The sequence below is a fragment of the Podarcis bocagei genome, assembly GCF_964188305.1.
Source record: "Podarcis bocagei genome assembly, chromosome: 9".
Taxonomy (NCBI): Eukaryota; Metazoa; Chordata; class Lepidosauria; order Squamata; family Lacertidae; genus Podarcis; species Podarcis bocagei.
In genome coordinates this window covers 31404162-31428550 of record NC_138134.1, presented here as the reverse complement: position 1 = coordinate 31428550, position 24389 = coordinate 31404162, and the positions used below count along the sequence as shown (strand labels likewise).

The following is a 24389-nucleotide window of genomic DNA, read 5'->3' as shown; positions in this document are numbered from 1 at the left end:
GTAAAAATAAGGCGGGTCCTAAAAACATACACCTCAAGTTTCAAAGGCCAGGGTAAGCAGGCGCATATTAAGCATTTCCCGAAAGCTGTGTAATGAAGGTGCCAGATGCATCTCTGAGGGAATGGAGTTCCACTCCAAAGGGGCTACTACAGAGAATTTCCTCTCCCAGGCCATAAACCCCTGGACCTCTGAGGGTAGAGGAACTACCAAGGGGGCCCCTTAGCTCCTGAGAGGGTCTGTAGGGAAAGAGGTGGCCCTCTACATATTTGGGGCTCGAGTCTATTGGTTATAAGCCAGTCAACTCTTCCTGGATAGCTAGATGTATGCAATGTTACAAACAATAAATCAACACACAAGCACAAGTTTCGCAAATTCCATTTTACCATATAGATGTTCTGAACCTATACTCTTTATGGATCTGCTAAATACACTCATATACAAACGCAAACTTACACACACACACACACACACACACACACACACACACACACACACCAGTACCAAAATGAAAGCATACAGGGTTTTATGGACTAAATAAGGTATAGCTAGATTATATGCTCCACTTAGTAAAACTTTTATTTTCGACCCTGTCAGCCTCCTCCTTTCTTTTCCAGATGCTGAAAACCAGGACTCATCTTGGAAACGACCTTTGAAAAGGCATTCAGAATAGAACATATCTACTTCTTTATTGTCATTCCTTCAACTGTTCAGAGGCCCCTCAGTTCTTACCACAAAGCTGGATGAAATATTATTCTTACTGCAGCACATATGAGCAAATGTATTGATGAGAGAGATGATCCTGCCACTTTCCTTCCTTCTCTTTCAACAACACTATCACCACTTCCTCCAACAGTGCAGTCATCATGTCCCCCTCACACCCCATGTTTACTTGAAGGTCCCACCAGCTTTCCTTCCCCTAGACCTTATAGGTAAGAGGGACAGTAGGATCAAAGAAAAAACCTGGAGCCATCCATAACCCCAGGGCATAGTGTAGGGTTGCCAGAGGGGACATGGCCCCAGGCGTGGATTTTTTAGGGGGCCCCCAGTGCGGCCCCACCTAGCGCTCCTCTCCCAGTCTTGGGGTTACCAATGCTCACAGAGAGGAGCACCAGGACAGGCTGCACTGGGGGAGTGGGCGTGAAGGTGCCTGTTCTGTGCCCACCAGGAGCTGTGTCAGCTGGCCAGGCTCTCTCCTGTGAGGGTGTCAGGAGGCCAGGTGGCTCAGCGCACCCTTGCTTAGCTCTGGTGCAGGGTGCGGTTGGTCTGGTGAGGACGGTGGTGCCACAGCAGGCTCATTCACCTTCTGCCCCCCGTCCCCCAGTGCCTGCACCCACCCCCATGCACCTCTCTGGTGCCCACCTCGGGTGTCATTGCTCATGCAAGGTCGCTGCATCACCCATGGAATAGTGAGCCTGCCTGAAAGAGCCCAAGACTGCACTCTTAATTCACGTCAGGAACACTAACATTGTATGCATTTTTACTCAGAAGCAAACTCCTCCATGTTCAATGGGTGTGACTCCTTGATAAGGACTGCATCTTATTTCACCAAATACGAATATAGTATACATAAATAAGGGGTGGGGGTGGCGAAGGAAAGGAAAGGAAAATATTCAGAGACTGCCTAAATGTATTAAATGTCTTGAAGAAGAATGCCAGGAATCTTGTTCTGAACTGGCAGACTGTATTTCAATGCAGGAAATTATCTCTGAAACGTTACAAAACATTAGAAAATTACCCCATCCTTTCTGTCACTTTAAAATAAATGAAAGCAGGTTGTCAAGATGATTGCCCTCATGTTCTGCGCTGCTAATGCCTATGAAACAGATTTAATAGGGAGGTTTCATTTCAACACAATTTACAAATCAACAGTAAATGCACCAATATATTTTTATTTACCCTGCAAATGGAGGACAGTCGCTTAAAGAGCTGTCTTTAGCTTCCAGCAAACCAGTACCTACAGCTGTGATGCTTAGTACAAGTGGCATGCAAATGCTTGAGGACACTGTAAACATGATGGAAGAGGCGATATCTAACATGGGCTTGTGAGAGAAGACAAGTTCTTGACAACCCCAGGGAGTGGGAAGGTTTGCTGTGACGGGGGGCATGATTTGGAGTGGGAAAGCAGTGGAGAAGGAAAAGGTTATGTGCCACTAATGTGCTCTCCCCACACTTCTCCACTACAAGTGTATTTCCCCAAAAGCTTAAAAACAAATGTTTCAGGGTTGTGCTACATCCAGATTCATGCCATGTAGTTTTCTCATAACCACAGTAATTCAAAGCACCCACACAACAGCCCAGGTTGCACATCATGCTCAGACAAACCTGGTAGATTTCCAGAGAGCAGCTTGCAGCTAAATGGAGTTATTGCCAGTGCACAATATGTTTTAGGCTGTACATAGTTCTAGAAACATCATCTATCCTGCTATTTCTTACATTAAGGAAGGGCAGCAGTGATCACTATTTTAGAAAACTCAGCATAAAAGCAACAACTTGCAAATTGTGTAATCAAATAATAACTGAGTTTAAACTAAGGCCCTCAAGATTATGTTGCTGTCTAACTCCCATCAGGCTCAGGTCAGCATGGCCAATGGTCAGGGGTGATGGCAGATGTAGTCCAATAACAACAAAACAACACAAACTGTAATTCCATGAGATTACAGTATAGCTCATCTGTTAGGGAAACAAGCAAGCAAGCAGGAGTGGGCATGAAAAGGGGATGATGGAGATTAAGAAAAGACCCATAGTGATCAGGTGAAAAACAAACCTATAGGTTTCACCAAATTAACATACAAATTAATTGTCTGAATGGCTGTCTAATGATATATATAATGAAGTTCCTCCAGACCTGCAATGGGTGTGTTGACTTTCTTGAAATGGCAGCAAACAGGGCTATTGTGAACCAATTGTCCAGTGTAATAATTGAAGCATCTTTCCAACTTTAAGATATGACTGGGCAAGTGGCAATCACCGTTTTAAATACAATAGGTCTTACACCCCGATGTTGCAAATATCTGTAATATTCCAACTTTGCTTAACACTTCCAAGAATTGTGTGTTGTTTGTACTTCATTCAGCATCTTATCTCACAGTCAACCAGGACAGGAGTAACCTCACAAAAAGACAGACATTAAAAGTCAGGGCTATTAAATGGAATCCTCCACATTATTTACTACAAGTGTTTCTAAAAATATCTGGCAAAGTGGGTTGATTATTCTAAGTTCATGCACTTTGCCAGAACAGATGGGCTGCTTCAGGCTCACTAAGTGACCTTTCTCACACTGATTTGCAGCATTTTGTGTGCGTCTGCTTTTCTCAGAAGCCAGAGCCTCACAGGATCCATGACCACAACAGATCTGCAGGAGACTTGTGAGAACTAGGCCCTGGTGGACCATGGCAAGTCTCTGAGGTCATGAAGTCATCCATTACAGTATGGCATATGTATCTCCACCCCCACCCCTGCTTACCACAGCTGTACAGCTGGAGATATGGGAACCTTGTTCATGTTTTTCTCTTCCTCTAGGGAATTGAAAATGGGGTGGGGTGGGGACAGAGCAAGTCTGCAAATGGACACAAACCAAGCAGGTATAAAGTAGTGGCAATACATAGCATGCCCAGTATGTAGAACAACTCACTTCTAGGAAGCTTCCTTAAATGCTACAGTATGTAGTATATTGAACTCAAGTCTTCATTTTAAGGATTTTGTGCAGTTTAAACTATGATGGTCCAAAGAAACTTCCTTAAGTGAATACATAATTAATATTATGGCTCACTTGGAGATGTGGGTAGGAAAGTCATTTGTACATGCTTGCCATGCATGTACAACATCTACTATAGCGGTGGGGAATCTCTGGCTCACAGACCAATCTTGGCTTACCATGGGATCAAATCTGGCCCACAAGGCCATTAAAAACCCCCCTAAAACCAGCTACCAATCAGCTGATGTCATTCCAATGGGCTTGACATAAGCTGATGGGCAAGGATCCATTTTGCCTTGGTTGTGCATACTAGTTCCATCTTCCATAGTGGAAAGATGTCAATGGACAGTTCCTTGACAAGAGGTGACTGGCAGAAGCTAGAACTAAGTACAAATCTCTGCATATGTACTAAGTAGTAAGTCAAAGGAAGTTCAGTGGCTTCACTGCCATTTAAGGGCTTATCCACACTTACCTTTTCTCCATGCTTTCCAGGCATGGTCTGTACTTTAAAGCTCTGCAGTCAAGCACTCCTCTTCCCATCCCATCCTTCACCTGTGAAAACCTGCTCTTTAAAGCTGAATTGCAGCCAACAACAATCTGTGGAAAACCTGGATTGCCATTTGTTGTGCTTCAACTTTAAAGAGTGGGGTTAAATGGGGCAAGGTCTGGGCAAAAAGAAAAAAAGAGGGGAGGAAGCACCTGGACACAGCTTTAAAGTGCAGGGCAAAATGTAAGTGTGCAAAAGTCCTAAGCTGGTACAGGATTTCGGTCTAAGAGACAAGGCAGCTGAAACACAGAGAAAGTAAACAATGGTAAATGTGGCGCTAGTTGTTTGGAGAATTCAACTGAACTGGTCTCCGTTTAAGTGAACTTTTGTTAGAGTGACTTTTGTAATAGTGAAGACACATTCCCTAGTTCATTGTGGTGGCAGTGGGAGAGGACTTGGCAGCTGTATTCCCTAAAGACCACAAATCAACAATAAACATAGCTTTGGTGGCATTCCTTAAGACATAATTTTGAGCAGACAGATAACATCTATTGGTCTTAGGCACAGATCCTTGGAAACTTGGAACTCTATCCAACAAAGCTTTAGAACAGTCTCATTGAAATTAATGACCTAAGTAAGTCATGCCCATTTATTTAAATGGATCTACTCTGAGTATGAATAACATTGCATATAACCCTGGGTCATTTAAGCAAAGTTACAAAGATAAATGCCATTTTCTTTCTCAATCGACTGAGGCAAGCATTTAAGAAACCATTCTGGCATAAGAAGACACAATGGCATTTTATATTTTGACTGTTGGAAACAAAAATGTATAGCTCAGCCATTATCAACATACGCATCTTCACTATTGTTCCAAAACATGAATAGCTTTGATATCTCTCCCTTATCCATGTTAGTATATGTTAGTGATGCCCAAGCAGATCTTTATTTGTCACATCCGGCCACATTCTCAGCCATTTTTTTTTCCTGTTTACTCTAGCCCTCCCATCACTTTTCTCAAGGACTTGATCATGCTCAGCAAAAACTTCTTAAACATGAACTTATAGTTAATAAAATACAGCAACAGCTTTGGAGAAATGGTGTATGGGGAAAGGGTTGAATCTCCCCTCCCTGATATGATATTGGTGTGTGTACCCCAATCTCCAAGTGGTGAGAGACAGCAGAAGTTCAGGATTTGGTTTCCTTAAATGAAGACCATTTGAGCTTTAGGATATATGGTTGTATTTACACATATATACAACCTGAGCATAGGAGGAAGGACTCTGAGCAGTAACACAACAACAGATCTTGCTTCCCCATTAGGTTTCCAGGGAAGCCTATCTGACAAGCCATAGCTTTGGCATTCAACCCACAGAGAAAGTCAAGTCTCTGTGTATCCCAGCATCAGCCAAACTCACTCACACACAGTCCTATCCAAGGTTTATTGTCGTCCTTCCTAGGATGACATGGCATCCAGCCAACTAAGGTGGGTAAAAGCCCACTCCTTCTGGACAGCACCATCATTTAATTGTTGCTGTGGCAACATGGCTCACTGTTTAAAACTTTGCTGTTGGCATCCATCTGTCTAAGGAGACAAGGGGGTGTGCCTCTGAGGATGAAGTTAAACCACTGTGTTAGCAGCACCGAAGTGGCCTTCCCGGGGTGCAAGCCTGGGCAGTGTGTATGGAGGTCCTGGGCTGACCAGACGACAAGACCCCTCTCTCGGCTTCACTGATGTGGTCCAAAGGAAAGCAGAGGAATACGTTTGGCATTAGCTTGGCTGCAGGAGCTGCCAGAAGGAGGCACACAAGGTGCTATCCAACTGTCTTAGGGACTCCACACTGGGTTTATTCCTTTTCTTCTACTGAAGATCTCTCGCAAGGCTGCAGAGATTTAGGATCAGAGTTTTCCTTCTCCTAGATGGGCTACTTTCCCAGGTTGATGAACCTCACCTGTCTCACCTGCCTCTCACTTTTCCATACAGCATGTGCAGAAACTGCCTTCTTGACTGCTGGACCCCCTATTGTTTAAGATTATGGTATTTAAGTGCCAAGTAAGGCCATTATCTAACCTAGAGACTGGTTTGACCAGAACAGCAGGTTCTTCTGCTGGATTCTAAACCTCACAGATACAGAATCACAGGCCTAAAAGGGATCCAGACCAACCTCACAATTCTGTATCAATATGATTCTTGACCCCTGCCTCCACATTGTGACTGCTTTTAACTTTTAAAGAAACTACCTTTCAAGTTCCTGTTTATCCATCTTTCATGCTTTATCTAGTTGGCACCTTACAGCCAATCCTATCCATGATTGCTCAGAAGTATGTCCAACTGAATTCAAGAGTGCTTAGGTAAAGGGACCCCGACCGTTAAGTCCAGTCGCAGACGACTCTGGGGTTGTGGCGCTCATCTCGTTTTACTGGCCGAGGGAGCCAGCGTTTGTCCGCAGACAGCTTCCGGGTCCTGTGGCCAGCATGACTAAGCAGCTTCTGGCAAACCAGAGCAGTGCACGGAAACACCGTTTACCTTCCCGCCAACCTATTTATTGACTTGCCCTTTGACATGCTTTCGAACTGCTAGGTTGGCAGGAGTGCTTAGTTCCAGGTAAATGGTGTTAGGATTGCAATATTAGTTGAGGGGAGTAGTTGAACTAGACCTAGAAAAATCTAGAAAGCCTCATCCTGTGAGACTAACACAGTAAGAGCCTTCACTGGATCCTGCAAATCTTACTGGACGGTATTGTAGTGGGTGCATATGTATTAGAGCTGTTCTATCAAGTCGCCCTATCAGTCAAAGTATATAAATATAAATATTTCAGTTTTATACTAGGTTAATTCCTAGGTGAGATCTTGGCCTTATTGGCCTAGCTATGTCCTCAAGCAGTTTGGCCACAGAAAGCATTCTTTGTGGCAAAGCATTCCATCATCAGTAGTGCACAGTTTGCCCCTCTCCACCAATAATGAAGACTTGCTTGGCAGTTTAGCTGTCAAGAAGCAGGTCGTCTATCAAGAAAGAAAGAGAGAGAGAAAGAAAGAAAGAGAGAGAGATAGCCCTGGAGGTCTTTGAAGAAATCTGGGCAGCATTCCTCACTTGCTACGCTGGTATGCTGCCTCCTCTGACATCCCTAAAGTCTTACTTCCTTTTCTTTCCTTTTTTTCGGCCTGGGGATTTAAGCTTCCCTAATTCTCTGCGACACCACTCAGGGACGTGTTAAATTTAAGATGGATGGGATATGAAAGGAATTATTAGATGAAATATGTACTCACCACAGCACTCTGAATTTCAAGCCATGATGATCGATCTCCTGCTGTGGCCTTCAGTGTATTTCATATTGTTCACTGGCTTGTAATCCTGGAAAACAAATTCAACTATTAAGTGAAAAACAGAGAGACAACAGAGTAAGGGATTCCTGTTTTAAAGGACTTGGTTTCTAGTTTGCGCAAGCATGACTGATGAAAATGGGGCACTGAGAAAATGGTAGATTGATTTCTCAAAGGTCATAAGGCAGGTCAGTGGCAAGGAAAGGAATTACTCTTAATGCCTCAAGAGCCCCATTCTGTTATCCTAAGCATGGGGCTAAAATACCAAACTGATGCCAATGGTGAAACATGCAAGAAGAGGAGTGCAAGGGAATGTTGTCATGTAATATGGTATCAAATCAAGGGGGGAGGGAAGCTGATGAATAGTTATGTTCCAAAGCAGTTGCGATAACAAGAAAGCAAAAGGGATGGCCACAAGCTGATAGGAAAAATGGAAGGAGGAATAAATGGAACAGCATTGCTCACCAAACCTGAAACAAAAACAAACCCTGTGTATCTGAAGAAGTGTGCATGCACACGAAAGCTTATACCAAGAACTAACTTAGTTGGTCTTTAAGGTGCTACAGGAAGGAATTTTTTTATAAAAACAAACCCTGTAATGTTATTAATTTATTTTATTTCATAAAATTTATACACCTCTTGAGTGTAAAAATGAAAACCCTCCAACTGGTTTACAAAACAGATAATGCAATAAAATTACTGATCCAGAATTATTAGCAGTAATGAAAACACTGAAAAGTTAAAATCAGCAATAAACTAAAAAGGGATTAAAAACAAATCTATGTTCTACATATCTGGGTGGGCTTGTCTAAACAATCCTGTTCTAAGTAGGTGCCAAAAGAGTACAGGGAAGGCGCCTGCGTGATATCAATAGACGGGGAGTTCCAACGTGTAGGTACTGCCACACTAAAAGATCCAAGTTCTTACAAACACAAAACAGGCATTATGTGGCACCAGTTCCACAGACTGAAGTAGTTGAGTGGGTGTAGATGGAGTTATCCCCCAGTGTCTTCCCTCTTTCACTTCTGAATGTGTTTACTCACAATTTTTGAGAGCTCAGATAATTTCTTACTACTGGGAATCGGCAGTGGTCTTGCCTGACAGGCACCTCAGCAGTACTGTTGATACTTGATCGCCTCTCAGCAGAGCTTCACAAAGGCGGCCCAAATCAGGACCCTTACAGTCCAGCTTCTCTTTATATTCCAACTGTGTCACCCCAATAGCAGACTCCATCTTGGATATGGAGCTCTGTACTTTGTTCAGCAACATACAAAGCTTAGGCCTCTTTCCCCACCAACCTCAGAAAATACACTTATAATTTGCCCTCTCCCTCCTGATCAAGGATATGATGGTTGCCTTGGTTATAGTCTAGCCATCATCTTCTGTCCCCTTCTCCACATTGTAGTATTAGAATACCAAAATGGCAATAATCACAACTGGGTTGGGCATTGGGGCAATTGTAGTCTTGGATGGAGTCTTGCCTGTCCCTCCAAATGGGGTGTGTGTGTGTGTCCCATTAAAGGGATCCGGGGGAAGTTGCCATGTCCTCATGCCCAGGTGGGGGACCAGGGTCGATGGTACTTCTCCAGATGGTGGTCCCTTTGGGGGGTCACCCTATTTGATGTATGTCTTAGGAATCCCTGCACAGATTGACCTATGTGTATTTGATTGCCCCATGCTGAAGCCAAACCTCTTTCATCTGTATTCAATTAAGTTGTGGCTTGTTTTGATCCAAACCAGTCTCAGTTGTCCTTTAATTCTCTGGAGGGTAGGGGACTTAGGGGCATGACACCTGGGCCTGCAACTCTCCGACTGGTTTAACGGTCAATCCATCTTCCTGGGGAAGATTCAGAGTAAGTAAGTATTTATTCACAACTAAACTATGGAATCTGTTCCTACAAGATGTGGTGGTGGCCGCCAAGTTGAGTGGCTTTAAAGGGGGTTTAGACAACTTCATGCAAAGTAAGAATATCAACAGTCGTTAGTCATGATGACTAATGTGTGCTACCTGCAGTATCTGAGGCTGTATACTGGGAGCATACAATTGTCCTCATGTCCTGCTTGTAGGCTTCCCTTAGGCAACTGACCACTCTAAAAACAACACTAAATATGCCTTTGTTCTGATCTCACAGGGTTCTTCTAATGTTCATAGGAAATGCAGATATGTTAAAATGAAAATGCAGATATGTTAAATGCAACAAAAAACAACTGCTTACAGTTGTTGCATGGAGGTGAGAAGTTATTGCAATGACCAGCTTATGTGTCTGCTGCCTGAAGTTTTTGAGGGAATCAGAAGGATGCTATACAGATGAGAATGAAGGTTTCACAAACCTTTTTTTGCTTTAGACTGCATATTTGACACTTGAGAGGAAGGATTGCTTTCTTGCATAGTGGGAAGGAAAAGGGGAAATGTAGGAAATGATTGCTACACTGAAGCGTCTCAGGGAAATGCTGGGCAACCAGTCATCTGGAAATAATCAAGTAAATATGTGCATTGTGTGCTGGAGCACTGATCAATTCAATATGCTCAGCTCAGTGATTGAGATCTTGCACAAAGAACGTATCTGATTAAGGCTGACACTGAAAAAATATCAAGAAAAGTATTGATCTCCCTTACATGATGCAGCTTCAATTGGTTTCCTTGTGCACTATTAAATGCATACCTTGTGGTGCTATTTTACATGTACCTTAACTGTTAAGGCTTAACGTACTATTTATAGCTGGGATATCGTATTTTTATTTGTAATTATATGGTGGTGCAGTTTCAGAGATTCAGTAGCAAATACAAATAAAGGCTGTTTTAACAGTTATGCACTCTGAGGACCGACCAAGTCTGATAAGAGACAGAAGACTTATGATCCAACATTCTGATGTTTGTTTTTGTGCTTTAAGCAACCATGGCTGGCAACCAAATTAGATCGGGGGCATTATGCAGGCAGAGGGTTTTTTGTTTGTTAAAAAAAAAATACTACCCTTTCCTGGTTCCATTTTCCTAAATGAAACTGGTCTCCATAGCTGCTATTTGCCTCACTCAGAAAAACATTTATATACCCTTTTGTTTTCTCCAGATGACCAAACAGGAGTTTCAGAAATATGCCTATTAATTAGATCAGAAAAACACTACAGGGGAAGGGAAGATCCCATTCCTCCAGTGCCATAGCCCTGATCCATTCTTTTTTTCGGTGGCTATGGGTCAGGTGGTGGGGTTGTTGTTTAAAAAATCTGACCCTGGCTATCCTGTCTCATATATTGTTTGACCACCACCATTATCTAGCTTTGAAACATGTAGAATGGTTAGTACAGCGGGACATCCCAACAACCAAAGCATCCAACTCATACACATTCAATGGGATGAAATTAGAAAAAATTTGAGGTGAAAGCAAAACGACTTTTCTTCTATGAGTACTTTGTCTGGTTATGAAGAAAACAAAGCCTGGTGGATTTCATCTTGGATCCACCAAAATCAATGAAGGTTGCAGTTGGGACTGATGAATGGATTTCTTTCATCAGAGTCAACATAAAGGAGAGAACACAGTGAAAATCATGAAGAGATAGTTTCAAAGATTGAATCAGTTATTATATTGGTTCTGAGTTAACGTGCTCCCTGTGTTTTTCTAATCCAGCCAGAGGACATAGTCATAAAATGACAAGAACGTACAAATATATCCAAAATGTGAATATGCCTCTGTAAGCACATATGAAGTGCTTGCTTATCTTTCACTGTAGGCTGATCCAAGTTACCACCCTAAACACAGGAATTAAGCCAGTAGGAGATTATCTTAACCAGGTCAGACAATTTGTCTAGCTTGCTGTTGTCCACTCTAGCCAGCAGGATCACAGGAAGAAGGGTCTTTCCTATTACCTGCTATTGTGTCCTTTTTTAGATGGAGATGCATGAGATGGAACCTGGGATCTTCTGGATGCAAATCCTGTCCTCTGCCACTGACTTATGATCCCTCCGCCCAAAATTCTCAAAGTGTATACCAGAGCAAACCAACATGCCATAAGAGAATTGCTAGCATTTTTTGTTTTTAAAATGTATATCAATTGGACCTGTTCTAGAGTCAAGGGGTTTCCTGGTCAAGTGGCACCTTCTTAGGTCTCCTACCTAGCCAACCCACCACAACCGACATTTGGGAAACACTTGCCTGCGAGCTCTTCAATTGGAGAACCGCCTTTACCAGAGGTGTCATGGACTTTGAAGACATCTGAACTCAGGATGAAAGGGAGAAACATGCTAAGAGGAAGGCACGTTTGGCAAACCCTCACTATGATCAACTCCCACCCGGAAACCTATGTCCCCACTGTGGAAGGATGTGTGTATCCAGAATTCGCTTCCTCAGTCACTTACAGACTGAGGGTGTATGTACTCGTAAGCACAGAGTAGAGGCAGAATCCGTTCTTCATTCCTATTAAGTGATTATTCCCGTAATGTACTATCAGAACCAGAGAGACTAAACTTAATACAGTTTCTAGGTTTTTCATTCATTTTCTTCTACCAGCTTTAGGAAGTGATTATGAAAAACCTTTTGAAAGAAGTACCATCAAATATGCAATTCATTTTAGCAGCCGATTCAGATTTATCCCTTTCCACTAAATCTTTTTCCAACTTTTTTATACTGTTTTTTGCCTGTCAGATTCTTGTCTACTTCTAGTAAATTTTCATTTTATTTTTCAAAATCATTTCTTAAAAGAAACATCTATGGACTCACTTTAAGACCTTTTTTCCTGTTAATAAAACCATATTCTAACAATTCTTCATATGGTATGCAAAAAGGATATGAATCACTGATTAGAAAATGCATGCTATATTTGATAAGAGTCAGACTTATGTAATTTTCCCCAAATCCCATTACAGTCTTAAACTTGTTAATTCTGAGGAAAACAAGTTTAATAGATTTTGGATTGAAATAATCCATGAGTAATGTCAGATAAATTGTGAGCATGTGTCCTGGGATAAAAATTGGATACAGTTAAAGCACAATAATTTCTAGGATTTGCATCTTGAGAAAGTTAATCTCTGAAAAGAAATTGAGCCGAACAGACAATTTGTCAAATCTGTGTGGAGTACTTAGATCATGCAAAAAACAAAACACACACCTAATAGTAAAAGAAGTATAAAATGCTATCCCAAACTAGTGCTACATTAAATGTGTCCAAACCAACTTTACTCTGTATCCAGATTAGAGGATCTGTGTGGTCCAAGCTGGTCAAACTCACAAGTGGGCTTATTCCTATGCAAGGTGCTCCAGCTGACTATTTCATACGTACAATGAACTGAAAGGACCAATGTTCCTAATAGTAACTCAATGACTAAATATCATGATGAACCTTGTGAGGAACCTAGCAACTCTCTAAGGAAGTACACTTGCTGTGCAAACCTGAAACTGATGCTTTAATCACTGATGGAGTTTATGAATGCACAGGCATTTCTCTGGAATTGTGTTTTTCAGTTAACTGAAAAAGAAGAGCAGTGCTCAGTTTGATAAAAACAACTGACTTCATTATTTGCATTTATAAGTTTGAATTTTATCTATCTATAGCTATCTATCTATCTATCTATCTATCATCTATCTATCTATCTATCCATCCTGCCCATAAAACTCAAGATTCAAACATGGTGACCCTCTCAATGGATTGCTGGAACCAAAACATTTATGGCACCTTACAATCTTGGCACATCCTTCACTGATCAGAGGTAGACAACTGTGCAAGGCTTCAAACATTCTTTTGGTAATATTGACCCTAATCAGCACCTAATCCATCACACAGACTTGGGACATATAAGGTGAAAGTCCAGAAACACCAACAGTTTGACCTGACTTGGCCAAACACATTTGTAATCTGAGTGCTCTATTTGATCTTTCAAACTTGTGGCCAGTCTTGTCATCTTTGTTTGCCTTGTATGTAACCTCCCTTCTTACATCTTCTAATTGGAAAGCAGAATAATTTGTTGAGAGAAAAATCTACTGAGAGTGAGAGTGAGAATAAGCTTCTGTACTCCAAAGTAAAGAACTACTGGTGCCATAAATCACTGACCTTTACATTTATTTGCTTCAGACTTTGAAGCTCTCTTTGCTAAAAACAGAATTCAATTAAGAGAGCCATTTTTAACTTTATGACTAGAAATGAAAATATTTTCCACACAAAATCCCATCTACAGACCAAAAGCTCAAATGAGCTCATAGTGCATTCACACTGTGATGAATTCTTAAAAATAATAAACTGAAACTTGCAGTTATTTCCATCTTAATTAGAAGAGTCTCTGAATGCTATGGTTCATTTTAATTTATCAACACAGTATATCTGTTTGAGGGAGAAAAGTAGCTGCTTATCTATTTCCTTATCCTTCCAGACAAACTATGAAAACTCCACATCATATCAATAAAAGATAAAGAGCCAAATAACTCAGGGAAGGAAGAAACACAAGAAGGATTGATACCCAAGGTTGAAGTTCAGGAGGAGTAGCATAGTATGAATACTGTCCATGAGACCATGAGCAACAGGTGTACTGTGTAAGTTAATGTTCAACACACACAGCCAACCAGAGATCAGCCCATTATAGTTCTTCTTTGAACAGCCAGTCCTTAGCCAGGATTGCTGTGAAAGCCAATCATTGAATAAGTTTCTGTTCTACTGTATAGTCAGAATCAATATTTGGTCTATGCAACTGCAAAACCTGGTACAAAGTGCAGATTTAGCACCCTAATAAACCTCAGCTTTCATGTTTGTTAAGAAAATAAACTTCAAGCTTGTATTGATGCAAAGATAGTGCTCAAACAGCATTGGTATTCCTGGTGCAATCTCAGAAACCTAGGTGAGTGGTCTGAGCAGGATTCCAGTAGTCACAGCCTTAGATCGCATCTAGTCCACATGGCTAGAAGAAGAAAGAATTCCACATATGCACACTTGGGCAAATTGGTTTGATTTGCATTCTTCTTCCTCTTCTGGTTACTTTGACTCAGCATTTTGATTAAAAAAACCCAACACATCACAGAGGACAGAGCACTGATTTAAGAAGGCTCTGTTCTTTTACCCTTCATGTTCCTACATAGCTGATTATGTTGAAAAATGGATGTTGAGTCTCAGGATAAAGCTGCCACAGAAAGTTTGTAATTACCCAGTTCAGTAAATGAATCTGTCAAGCTGCTAATATTTTGAATGTTAAAGGTGATATATATTTATTTTAAAGCTCTGCTGGGTACATTAATTTTTATGTAGTATGTGTGCAAGTCTGCAGTTTATATACAGAGGGGGTGGGAGGCAGAGGAGGAGCATTATTAGGAAGTGGGCTGAGCACCAAACCTTTTGCACAAGACCTTAGATCTTTTGTCTTCCCCTCCCCTGTAAAAAACACAATTATTTGTTTTACTTATATGGCAGCATTCACTCTGAAAGGCAGCCAGAATGTGCATCCTTACATCTATATTTTACCATATGCAAATTTAATGAGTCTTTTTTATTTCATATTTTAAGAATCTGAGTCTTAAGCAGAAATCAATGCCCCTGCCAGCTGCTTTGGCATATGTACTGAAATCCTTAATGTGAAGCTATAACTCTCAGTGAACTCTTGATGATTACTGTGAACTGACCCAACTGACTAGACCACCCATCCAAGCAGCCTTGTCTTGGGCCTATTCTTTTAATACTTCCTTGCAAAGATTTTATATGGTTGTCATTTCCCATCAAAATTAAAACCCCTTCTTCCTCTGTTTTCCCCTTCAACAGGATTTTTTTTGTTTCATTTACATGTTGTTTGTTTCACTTTACATGTTGCAGCTGCTGGGATATATTTTGGTTCCTTGAAAACATATTGTAGGGCAGGTGTGATTTTTAAAATATACCTTTAGGCAACATCCTCCTTCACTTTTAAATTTGCAGGACAGTGTAAATGAATGCAGCATTTAGAATAGAGCAGACATTCCCAACCTGGTGCCGCAGAATTGCCAGTAGTGCTAGCTACTACAGTCACTGCTCAGGGATGCTTAAGTTGTAGTCCAAAATATCTGAAGGATACTAATGGGGAAGGATGGAGCAGACCTTTCTACAGTGTGTGATAGTAGGGGCAGGGTGTTAGCAGTGATCCAAAGTGATTATGAAAACAGTGGTGTGACACGTGAGACTTTATTTTCTGCTGTCAAGTATTTGTGGGAGAGGGGAAAACTATGCTTTCACAACTGAAGCTGATCTGTTACTCATCAAGAGTTAAAACATCCACAAGCATTCCATGACATCATAGCAGCTGAGCCAATGGCTGGAAGAGGCTTCACATAGAAATGCATACCCTAGAACCCCTTGGCACATGACAATATAGATGGCTTAAATAATGCCCACGTTTCCACCATTTGGATCTATACTTTTACTGTATTGTGATATTTAAAAAGGTAAAGGACCCCTGACAGTTAAGTCCAGTCGCAAATGACTCTGGGGTTGCGGCGCTCATCTCGCTTTACTGGCCGAAGGAGCAGACATTTGTCCGCAGGCAGTTTTTCTGGGGCATGTGGCCAGTATGACTAAGCCACTTCTGGCAAAACCAGAGCAGAGCACGGAAACGCTGTTTACCTTCCTGGTGGAGTGGTACCTATTTATCTACTTCATAGGCGCCGACTCCATGGGGCTTGAGGGGGCCCGAGCCCCCTCAAAAATTCGTTTGGGGGGGCTCCGCCCCCCCAATAATCTCCGGCGCCCCTCCAGCAGAGCGCCATCGCCGCCCCTCCCCCAGCCCAAAATGCACAGGGTCGGGCTGCATGCCTCCTGCCCTCCCTCCCGAGCAAAAGCTCCACCCAATTTCCTTCGGAGCTGATTAATAGGTGCAGCACGCTCTCCCCTATTCACTCACGAGGAGGCGGCACCACTTTATTTGCATATTCATGAGCTTATTTATTATTCATGAGCTTTCCCGGGGCCCCCCCCCATATTTTTTATAAGTCCGCGTCCCTGATCTACTTGCACTTTGACGTGCTTTTGCACTGCTAGGTTGGCAGGAGCTGGGACCGAGCGATGGGAGCTCACCCCGTTGCTGGGATTCGAACCTCCGACATTCCAATCAGCAAGCCCTAGGCTCAGTGGTTTAGACCACAGCGCCACCCGTGTATTGTGGTATATTTCCTTTATTAAAGCATTTGTTTCTCCGAGAGTGGGGGGGATACTTGCTTACAGCATCAAATAGTTCTACAGCCTCAAATTTCAAGCTGTCCATTTTACTGCTGGGAACTATCATCATATTAGCTGCAAATAAGAATAACTCAGCATTCTTGGCAACCCTGTTCTACTACTATAGATATTTCCATTTATAGAAGGATTGTACAACCAAAGAACATTCCTACTGTCAAATCTTTAGAGCGATACCATCAAAACTACTACTATAAGAGTCCTTTCTTCTTCATAACCTGCTCCTCATTAGAAAACTTCCATGAAGTTTGCACAAAGCAGAGTACTCCGGCAACTAATGCTACCTTTTGTTGTTGCTGCTGTTGTTATAATTTGTATACTGCCCTTCATCTGTAAATCTCAGGGTGGTTCACAACATAGACATACATAATGAAACACAAAATACAGAATAAAAACAAGAGCAACCCCCCCCAAACCAATAAACCCTCATCCCTCACCCCCTCCCACAAACACAATTAAAAGGGTATAGGATGTTAATCAGCCAAAGCCCTGGTTGAAGAATTCACCTGGTGCCTAAAGGTGTATAATGAAGGCAGCAACCAAACCTCCCTAGAAAGAGCATTCCACAAACATGGAGCCACTGCAGAAAAGGCCCGTCCTCATGTTGTCACCCTCTAGACCTCTCGTGGACAAGGCATACAAATAAGGGCCTTAGGTTAGGATAGAAGAGTCTAAGTAGGTTCATATGGAGAGAGGCAGTCCTTGAGGTATTGCAGTCCTGAGCTGTTTAAGGCTTTATAGGTCAAAACCTGAGCTTTGAATTGAGCCCAGAAACTAATCGGCCACCAGTGCAGTCGGGCCAGGATTGGTGTAATATGCTCAAACCATCTTGTCCTGGTGACCAACCTGACTGCTGAATTCTCTACCAGCTGAAGTTTCCAAATCATCTTCAGAGGCAGCCCCACGTATAACACTTTGCAGTAATCTAATCTAGAGGTTACCAGATCATAGACAACAGTATGTCTGTTAGTCTATCCCTGTCCAGATAGGGGCCACCAGCCAGAGGTGGTGAAGGCACTCCATGCCACTGAGGCCACCTGAGCCTCAAGCGACAGCAAATGGTCCAGAAGTACCCACAAGCTGCATACTTGCTCCTTCAGAGGAAGTATAACCCTCTTAAGAGCAGGCAGCCTCCTGTCTATCTGGTCTAGGGAACCACCCACTAACAGTGCCTCAGTCCTGTCTGGATTGAGCTTCAGTTTGTTGGCTCTCATCCAGAGAGCAAGATAATGATCCAGCACATCCACTGCCACACTTGCAGGTGTGGAAGAGAAGTAGAGCTGTATGTCATCAGCATATTGCTGACAATGTACTCAAATGCCCCGGATAACCCCACTCAAAAGTTTCATGCAGATGATAAACAGCAGAGGGAATAAAACTGAACCCTGAGGAACCTCATATTGGAGGCTTCACAGGGCTGAAGAACACTCCCCCAGCATGATCCTCTGGAAACATTCATCCAAGTATTGCCACCCATCCCTAACTTGGGCAGCTGCTTGAGAGGGATGCCATGATTAATGGCGGAGGAGTTTGGATTTGATATCCCGCTTTATCACTACCCGAAGGAGTCTCAAAGTGGCTAACAATCTCCTTTCCCTTCCTCCTCCACAACAAACACTCTGTGAGGTGGGGTTGAGAGACTTCAAAGAAGTGTGACTAGCCCAAGATCACCCAGCAGCTGCATGTGGAGGAACGGGGAAGCGAACCCGGTTCACCAGATTACGAGTCCACCGCTCTTAACCACTACACCACACTGGCATTGAAATCCACTGAGAGGTCACGGAAAATTATCAGGGAGACATTTCCCCTGTCTCTCTCTCCCAACAGAGGTCATAATTCAGGGTGACCAAAGTAGTTACTGTGCTGAAACCTGGCCTAAACCCTGATTGAAATGCATCTAGAAAATCAGTTTCCTTCAAGAGTGCCTGGATCTGCTCTGCAACCACTTGCTTAAGAACCTTGCCCAAGAAGGGAAGATTAGCAACTGGATGGCAGTTAATTAGATTTTCCAAATCTCATACGCTCCCTTTCTTCTTTCTGATAGTGAAAGGAAGCCTTTGCAAACTATAGGCTCTATAGGAGCTTGACAGTGCTTGATATATCAAAAAAATATTTTACACAATGCTTCTTGACCTTTTGGCTAAGATCTAGTGTAGTGAAATAAGGAATGACATATTGTTTGCTATTGAAGCTTTCAAGAGCAATGCATAAATATAAATTCTATGTTATTTCCCCCCTGAAATCTACTAATTCTTCAGCTTGAATTTGAAAGTACTATAATTTCAATATGGAATGGGCTGGCACAAGACCTGTCAAAAGGTGTAACAACAAGGGTTATAACAAAAGATAGGGACTCCCCACTTAAATCAGGATAGAGTAAGGAAAGGACTCTACTCACCCAAATCAATTTCCTGCCTTGATCTCTGATTCCTCCTCCTATTTCACACTCCTGAACATCTCTATCCATGTTTATGGTCCTTCATATTATGGTGATGGGTGGAAGTGTTCCTCTTTAACTCTATTCTCTGAGAAAGCTGCTGCCCTTTCCTACAGTGCAGATTGACTGAACATCATTTATTCCTTTCATCTTGGAGGCTAGACCACTATAATGGAATCAATAGTTCCTTGAGGATTTTTTTTTAGATTTAGACATTGCTATCAGTGTAATAGCCAAGGAAGGTTTTCTCAGTAAGATTAGTTGTTTTATATATATATAAAATTGCACTGAGATGAGGAGGTTTAGATTTTTTCCCCTTGAGGTGTATGGAAGGAGAGAGGTAGCACAAACTATGTAAGATTGCCTTTCACAGACAACTTGCAATATGTCAGATCAGCACTGGCTGTAAAGCAGCACATGTATAGAATAACAAGTTGAAAGCACTAAAATATGGTTATAGAAGTCAGCTGCAACATTCATATCATGGTCCGCCCATGCAGTGATTCTTATCTTTACATGTATAATCTGCAAATGGATTTTTATTAAAACTGGCCTCAGATCCTTAAGGCATGTAGGAAAACTATTATATATCATAAATAAAAATTCCCTGGAGATAGTAATTTAAAAATGGGCAAAAGAATATTTCTATACTTGATTTCCCAAAGTATAAACAAATAGATGGAACTTTTTTTTAACATTGGAAAAGTTTGTGTAAAGATAGCATTTTGCCCTATGCTGTAGTCTCATAAATATTCATTGTAGAAACATTGTTGTTTTCTAAGTAACAAATGGGAGCACAGGACACAAGAAGTTTCCTTCAGAGTTTACTTCAGATGGCCTTTCAAAGTATGTTGTGGTTACTTACAGACAGCCAGTGTCCAAAAATGTTGCACTCCAGGTCACAAATATTTGGCTGAACAAAATGAAGCAATGTTCTCCCTTTAATGATCTCTCTCTGATTGCAATAATTTGTCAGAGTGCATCCAGTAATTTATAGGAAATATTCTAGGCATTTGTTTTCAATTCAGATTTGCACTGATTTTAGTAGAAAGCTGAAATGGCTCTATTAATTTAAGCTCTTTCATTCTTTCATTGACCTTTTGCAACCAGGGAGTGTACAAACTTGACATATAGTTAAAAGAAATAATGACTCTAAGACAGCTAGGAGTAGCTGGGACTGTAGGAGCTGACGCTTTATGACAGTGAACAGAGATGTGGTCTGAAGGCCATATAGCAATTTTCTTAAAGGTAAGCAGATTTTTGCCTAGGAACTGTGTGTGTGCCTCCTTGGCTTTCAAGATAGGAAAGTGTTCATAATAAAGCCTAGTAAATTTAGATGGGCAGGACATGAAAACAGTTCATCAGCATGTAATTATGTCTACAAGCAACATTATTCACAACTAGAAGAACTGTCATAGACATAATTCAGGTGAGCAGAAGCCTGAAGGAGCGTCTCCCCCTCCATCATTCAGCCTGGACACTGAGGTCCACTTCCAAGGGTCTTCTAGCAGTTCCCTCACTGCGAGAAGTTTCAGGGAACCAGGCAGAAGGCCTTCTTGGCAGTAGTGCCCTCCCTGTGGAATGCCCTCCCATCAGAGGTCAGGGAGATAAAGAATTACACAACTTTTAGAAAACATCTAAAGGCTCAGGGAAGTTTTTAATGTCTGACATTTTATTATTTTTTTATATTTTGCTGAAAGCTGCCCAGAAGTTTAAGCGATAAAATTACTATTATTATTATGCTGTACCCAGGTGCATCATAAATGATGTACGAGAAGTGGTTTAAAAGCAAAACAAAGCAAATTATCTTTCATAAATGTGCCCAATATTATTTTAAAGGCAGTGTGTCTTCTTGACTGTCCTAAGGGGAGCGTTACAATATGTTACATCTAATAGTAGAAAACGGGGATACATCTTCCGTTTTAAATGCAACATCTAAGATCTCAGTGAAATTGTCCTGTCCTAGCTGGGTCCTAGGTTGCAGGGAATCTTCCAGATAACCAAGGCTATCTATTGTGGGCATAGGCAACAGCAATAACATCCATTGTGCAATTCCAGTCAAGCAGCGGTTCCAGGAAGGGCTTTGGCAAGGGGCACTCCAGATTTCGGGCCCAGATAAATAGCCAGTCATGATTGAGTACAAGACTCAGTATGGATAGCAAGATGTTGTTCCAGAAGTTCTGCCACCATCACATTGAGGTGTTTAAGCCACAGTTCCTGGACTCCAACCTAGGCCCATCTGCAGCCTTTTAGAGGTTTCTGCAAAGAGTTATGCTCACGAGAGCTCCAGATAATCCTTTCCTAGATGTTCTCAAAGAATCATCATCTGGCAGGGGCACGACATGTATGTTATTGTAGACCAAACTCCCTCTGGAGATTTGGCTGATGCTATCGCTGTTTAATTTTAGTCAGCAGCTGAAAGCCTGCCTTACCATCAGGTTTTTCCATGAATAGTGATGCCTGGGCAGCAGGAAAAATGATAGATGGTTTAATCTTTATACTGCTGTTCTTAAATCTTTTATTATTGACGGTTTTATGCATCTGTTCCTGTAACTTGCCCTGGCATCTTCAGATGTAGGAAGGATACAAGCTTTAAAATTAAACAATTAAAAAAACAAAACACATTTCCTTCAAATTATAGATATTTTTTTCTGCAGACTTCACTAATGTTGCTGACATTCACAGTTGCTTAATATTTCTGCAGAAACAGAATGTCACAATCATATAGTGGTGAAATCTAGGCTTCAAAGTGTATCCAGGAATGAAATATATGCAATAACACAGTACTGTCACATTCTGCTGGTAATTTGCTGGTGTCCACTGGGGAGTAAACATTCTTGCAGACACAGTGAAATGTGGCTTATTACCACCCTACCCTGAAAATCTGAGCCTTCAAACTCAATGCCCTAATGATGAACTATCACCCCGTTTTCCTCAATGTCCTCAGACAATGCTTATACATCAGAAATAGAAGGCTTAGCTTAGTCACGTCTGACTGAAGTGGTGGTTTGAGAGAGACAGCATGTTCAGGAAATTAGTAAGATGAAAGGATGCATTTCATGTCAGGGTTGCTGGTACAAGGCTGACTCATTTGGAAGTAGCTAAAATACTTAACACAGAAAGCTGCTGGTAGCTACTGAGAGGGAGTGGGGTGAAGTGGAGTCAGTTGGGCTTCCTTTCAGTTCCTTAGTGTCCATGTCCTGAACTGCCGTCCCTGTGAAAGGTAATGGCCTCTTAGAGCAGAGGTGGGGATTCTGGGGCCCTCCAGATGTTGCTGAACTTCAAGTTCCATCAGCCCCAGCCAACACAGCCAATGGTCAGCCACAGCCTAGAGGTGGAGCCTCCTCTAGGACTCTATGCCCCTGCCATAATGTGTAATGTGATGCAGTACTTCATTATTCCATATCTCATGGAGCATTTCCACACCAGGCAGAAGAAAAGCCACAAGGACAGTCTATAGCTCAGTGGTAAGAGTGCATGCTGTCCATGCAGAAGGCGTTTGGCTCAATCCTCATATGTCTCTCTTTTTGATAGCTGTTCCCCATCCCGGTTTTAGAGTCCATGACCAGAGAGTCCAAACCCCTTTCCCATTTTTATGTTGGTAAGGTTATTATAAAGAGTGTGTGTGAGAGAGAGATTCCCTCCAGCCTTGGGCATTATCCAAGGGTGTTGTTAATGATGTGTGGCAAGTGTCTTGAAAGTGCTGAACAGTTTGATAACCAGTTTGGAGTTTTTCCACAAATTCCTTATACTTTCAGGAAAGGAGCTTTCATGGGCAGTTTTAATTAGAAACTGAGGGGGTCTGATTTTTTCTAAAGGCCGCTCTGCAAGTGAACACACTTTATAAATGTTTGCTTGAGTTATGTTTGCTTGCTTTGTCCTTAACTGGCGGCCAGGCCGTTCTTTTCCCAAATGAACGTCTCACAGCAGCAGTCACAATTACAAAAGAGCAAAAGCATTCCCAGAGGTTAATTATTTTTTTAACTCAAAACAGTCAAGTGGATTCTTTATTCCCATTTTTTTAAAAAAAACTTCCCGCTTAGAACGATAAGTAGCATTAGCTCCCCACCATGTTGCCGCAAAATGCCTCACTCTGCTTGAACCTTCAGTATAATCAGGACAGCGGAGAACATTTTAATGGCTAATACATTGTGTTGGATACAAATGCAAAGCACTCCATCAATTTCCATTGCAATTCCTAGAATAAATTGTTGTATCCAACAGTTCACACATTTTGGGGAACATTTTCTGAAATGTTGTACATTGTACCTTTTACCCAAGTTTGTGTTAATGAAGTTGCTTCTTACCCCTTTCTCTATAATTTAGTTCTGTCATTTCACACTTTTATCATTCACATGAATTGGATGCAGCAGTTATATAATATTTTGATGAATGCATAAAGATTGGGTGACGGGGCCAGAGAAAATGATCTGCCATTACTTCCACCTGTTTGTACCTATGATCACATGCACAGAACTTCTCTCTCATTAAATCAACTAAGCCATAAGCTGTTTGCAGTCTGATCTAGTTGCCACTATACTGGCCTGCAAAGCTCAAGGAAGAAACAGTTGCAATAAAGAACAGAAATTCTGCTTTTGTGAGGTTCCCCCTGCCCATTATATTTGTTCTGTTTTCAAGTTATGAATGCTGGATGATCAGGGCCACAACAGCAATAACAGAAAATTCACTCCCATTGTTCTACAAAAACTATTATCTGTGCACAGGTTCTGTCCTACACTTGAGCTTCTATGCTGAATTCAACCAGGCTTGACTTGAATATGGAATGAATATTGCACTGTTTATTTTCTAAATAAGTGTCAAGAAATTAGACAGGGGCTAGACATTTACTTAATGTAAACCATACAGGAAAGCTGAGATCTTCACCTTTTACAGAATTTGGATATTCCTCTTTACACACGCCAGATGCATTATCCAGTCTCCACCTTCTGCCTGCCTTGAATTAATCTGACATTATTGAATACACATTTGATACTCATTTCACAGAATGCTGTGTTTCCCTTTTCCATTTGCAGTCGCTGCAGGTTTATTAAATCCATATACATTGAGGTAATAGAGCATTGTCCAAATGTGCTAATGCCCTCCCCATACTATTAATGAGTCCAAATATCAACTTAATATTGAAGGAGGCTGTGTCTCTGTGGAAATTTATTAACCAATGAAGAGTCATTAACCAAATATGAGCATGCGGAAGGGCAGGGGAAATTAAACTGATACTGTCTGTTATAGGCCAAGCGAGGGGGGTGGGACTCATTTTGTGT

The 24389-nt window shown here is 41.7% G+C and overlaps 1 long non-coding RNA gene across 1 annotated transcript in view; it reads right to left on the bottom strand.

Moving 5' to 3' along the window:
- The window catches only part of LOC308595229, a 74405-nt gene that overhangs the window by 35947 nt on the left and 14069 nt on the right, over positions 1–24389 (bottom strand). The window contains exon 2 of the long non-coding RNA XR_014011943.1: positions 7449–7533. This is a non-coding gene — a long non-coding RNA (uncharacterized lncRNA). The remainder of the gene's footprint in view (positions 1–7448; positions 7534–24389) is intronic.